This window comes from Anas platyrhynchos, chromosome 7, assembly GCF_047663525.1.
Source record: "Anas platyrhynchos isolate ZD024472 breed Pekin duck chromosome 7, IASCAAS_PekinDuck_T2T, whole genome shotgun sequence".
In the NCBI taxonomy this organism is placed as follows: Eukaryota; Metazoa; Chordata; class Aves; order Anseriformes; family Anatidae; genus Anas; species Anas platyrhynchos.
In genome coordinates this window covers 7,297,633-7,301,826 of record NC_092593.1, presented here as the reverse complement: position 1 = coordinate 7,301,826, position 4,194 = coordinate 7,297,633, and the positions used below count along the sequence as shown (strand labels likewise).

At 44.3% G+C, this 4,194-nt stretch overlaps 1 long non-coding RNA gene across 1 annotated transcript; it reads right to left on the bottom strand.

Moving 5' to 3' along the window:
* Positions 1-2,687: 2,687 nt before the first annotated feature.
* Positions 2,688-3,911, bottom strand: LOC140002968 (uncharacterized). The gene is made up of 2 exons (XR_011810796.1): positions 3,670-3,911; positions 2,688-2,871 (listed from the first exon to the last, which is right to left on the bottom strand). It is a non-coding gene; the product is annotated as an uncharacterized lncRNA (long non-coding RNA).
* Positions 3,912-4,194: the final 283 nt, after the last annotated feature.

The window sequence follows — 4,194 nt, the reverse complement described above, 5'->3', positions numbered from 1 at the left end:
GAGCTGAGGGAATCCTCCTTTATAGCCTCTGCATCCTCAGGCTGAATGCCACAACAGGAAAGCAAAGGACCACTAAAGAAAATGTCCCACATCTGGGAGGGGACTTGGCAAAGTAAATGTTTCCTAAGGTTTGATTCCAGAAATCTGGTTAAAGTGAAGCCCTGGAAAAAATAGCCAGGTCTGCTGATCTGCATCATGAAAAGGTGGCTTGTGTCACCCAGAAGGGTGGGGAAGGCAGAGGAAGAGCCCAGAACATGATTCACTTGGCACTGTTCTCATTTCCTCTGGTGGACTGTCACTAAAACCTGAGCAGCAGGCAGGGTTGTATTCCTACCTCTGGCCTTCTGTCATGCATGCACTTCAGGAGCAATACGTGCCTGGCCTGCTGCAGTGCATCCTACGGTGGAGGATGATGGAGCTACACTGATTCACAGAAAGGAAAGACCAAGCCCGGCAGCTGCTAGAAAGTGTAATTCAGAGTCCAGCTTCTAAGAAATGGCTTGCAAAGAAAAGTAAAGAAACAGCAAAATTGCTGGGAGAATGTAGCTACACAGAATACTATTTCTTCCACTCACTTTTAGTGAAAATACTGTGGTTAGACTCCGCAAACAGAACATTTCTAGCAGCCACATGCAGATAGGTCCTTGATAGGTCCTTTTCTGTCCTGTCTGCCTACCAGTTATAACCCTATGCAGCTCTTTGGCTCTGTAGAGAAAGCTTGAAATTCCAAATTAGACCCCCACAAAGTAACTGTCTCATACTTAGATTGCGTTTAGACATTTACGCCTGTGCAATGCAAATAGTACCAAATGAGCAATAATATTTGTAAGACAAGCATTTATAAGGCAACGGCCAAGGATTACGGCAGTGGAAAGAGCTTCACGATCCCATTGTAGAAAGCAAAACATTTTACCCTCTTAGAGAGCCTGTCTTTCTTCATTGATGGTCACGTCATACCCATCTTAAATAGACCCAGAAATACTAGAGGAAAATAGGCAAAGAACATAGCATCAGAGCTGAGGTCAACATCTGGATGGACTTAGGCTTCACAAAGGAATTCACTGACTCATTGGCACATGTGAGGACTGTCATCTCCTCTGCAACATTTAATCTTTAATCATGAGAGCCCATCGGAGTAAGGCTTGGCTTTCAGGAATATTAATGGAATAATAATGCTATGAAAAGGAAAAAAAAAAAAAAAAAGGCAAGTAACTAAACAGTTCCAAAAAACACCAGTATGACTCCATCCCTACATGCACACACATACATATACACACACAAGGAGAAAGTAGCCAAAAGCCTGATGCTGAAATCTAAAAAAGTTCCCCACTGAGTGTTTGAACAGGAATGGGATAGGAGTCCCATCTGTGCTCTGACCCCACCTGACCTTTAGGGGCTCCACCAGTGATGTCAAAGGTTTGTGGAGTGACAGAGATCTCCCTGTGACCTCAGTGGGGTGTAACACAGACCCTCCCAGCAGGAAATCCACACCTGCAAGTCCCCACTGCTCCAGGGCAGTGGTGCCCAACCTGGGGGGAGGGAAGGAAGAGGAAATAGAGTAAGAGATGCTGGGCAGGGCCTTCCTGTCACAATTGTTTGGAAGGACATGAGCCATAATGTCACCTCTCAACAAAATGTACCTCAGACATGCAGCTAAGGGCAGAGCACCTTCCATCATACACTCAGTCCTCCCATCTCCTACCTCATCAGAGAACTCTAGAGCCAACTGAGACCAGCAGCTGGTAGATCTATGTCCAGGCATGGTCACTAACCTGGGCCACGTCTTTGCCTTGCCACTCCTTGGAGACCTTTGTCCATGTATGGACCCTCACTGGCCAAGGATGCAGGGGAAGGACATAGAGCTGGTGTGTTGTCCCAAGCATCTGGGTCTATTGTCCTGTTCTCCTCCAGATTAATAACAAATTTCTGAAGCTCCTGAGGTTCAGAAATCACAGGTGATGACAGGAAATGATGAGAAACTTATTTGCTTCTGCCTACTCAGCTGATGATCTTCTTTATTAGCCTCACTGCTTGTGATCAGGAGGATTTGGAAACAGGTCTGCTTTGATTGTCCTATTGCACTGACGTCATGATCTGCAAGGCCACAAACCATATTCCTCAGAGAGCTAAGGAATTTCCAGTGGCAGTTCCTTCAAAGCAGGGAGGACAGTGGCTGCTCAGGTGTCCCCTGTTTCACATGGGAAAGGCCTTAGTAGAGGAAGAAATTTAGATTCTGACTTAACTTTGCATGATCAGCTGCTTCCGTGAGCTGGCATTTTGCCTAGCAGGCCATGAACTGTCAGTATCCTGCTCTAACTGTACGTTGTTACATGAACTTGAGAGCCATTCCCTAGGCAGCTAATGATGGCCTTTCCTGAACAAGGGCAATTAATGCAGCAGTGAGTTTCAAGTGTTTGTATGGTGCACAATAATCAGCTGAATAACAGATTAATGGCTAAAAAAATTCTAGCAACTAGGGAGATAATTTTGTTTTCAGACTTGGTTGATTGGCTACTGTAAGACAAACCTCAACCATTTGCTTCTCCATGTTCAGTAATTCCTCTCAGTCCTGCGTGACACAGGACATCTTTGTGCACAGCCAGCGTTCTCTGAGATTACATTCTAGGTATACCCCCCTATAAAATATATATTTATATATATAAATAAAATTTTAAAACAAAACAAAATGCATCCAGGCCTGTTTATTGCAAGCTGATTATGTCAGGCTGCTCCTATGCCAAGCTCTTCCCAGAAAGCAGGATTATTTATCATGCAACTGATGTGGCAGCTTGTTTCTACACTGCTTCCACATGACAGAGAAGGCTGGGTCTCAATACATCACTCGTCTCCTGTAATGGTACTTCTTGCTCCCTGTGGAAGAAAAGGTAGGAAAGCAAGGATGAGACACATTCTCCTTAGAAAGCTGAAAAGGGGTGTTGATGGCAATAGTTATTTGTCCAGGCATAATGCTTTCAAAAGCCATGCTCTAGAACTGAAGGCTTCTTGGTACATAAGAGAGGATGTCAGTAAGGTTTTCTGTTTGCCTAAATGTGATAATTTATTAGTTTAACTGGGTAGTCAAAGTTACCTCTTTAGGCAACAGAGAGACAGGTATTTTCAGAATATATTTGACCTATATTGCTGTATCTTAGAGAACCTGTCTACAAGTTCAGCTGAGTGTTTAACAAGCCCTATAAACATCTGCTTCACCACCAGATATTCTATACAATATTGTAGGAGTACACATGAATGTCTCCGGGTTGCTCCTGTGTCATCAGAAGTAGTTTTGTGCTGACCAGCTGGTACAAAATAATATTTAAGGGCTGTGTTTTTATGGAACTCTTCCTCATTCCCCCACATTCCCTACCCAACTAGGAGGTGTTATCATAAAAGATTCAAAGATGGCAGTTTGACAGCCTTCAGCCACCTAAAATGTCCTGGACACTCTTATGGCTGTGGCCAATATGATTATTCCAACTTTCATTTTGGCTCCACAATGAGAATCTTAAACTCATATTTTCCCCCTAAAGATGCATTGTCCTTGAGCCAAAAAGAGTTTTCCTTGACTGGTCACAAGATAGTCCCTGAAGCACTATGGTTCCACCAGGATTTCTCAAAAAGTCTCATCCTGTGACAGCCTTTCCACCACTTAGCCTGAAAGAACCGTACCTCCTGCCCTTCTCCTCATTCTCCCTTGCCTCCTTTTTTGTCTCCTGCCTCTGACTCCCTGCCTCCGCTGGGAGCGTCCCCTGCTGCGTCGCTCCTGATATCGCCTGGATCGTGCCATTGCTGCTTTCAAGGTTTCTGTAAGGTGGTGGCAGCCTCCAGGCAGAGCAGCCTGTTTCTGTGATGTTGCTCCGTATCTGGCCTGTCCTGAGAGGTCAGCAATTATGACATCTAAGGGTCATGGAGTGTTTGTGATGCAAAGGAATACGGAATGATTTTGCCATATATGGAAATAACCATATTTGGCCACGTGGCTTTCCACCACAGTACAAACTGCTTCACAATCAGCATTTGACTGTGAAATAAGAATTTTTCCTTCCACCTCAGAATACACAAACTTAGACTCGAGGCTAAAAAAATTTACCACTGGGCTTTTACTTTAGGGTTTTCACTGGCCTAGGGAGTGAACAAAGATGCTGAAATTGAGTTTTGTGATCTTCAGAACAGTGGTGAAGCTTAACATTCAAA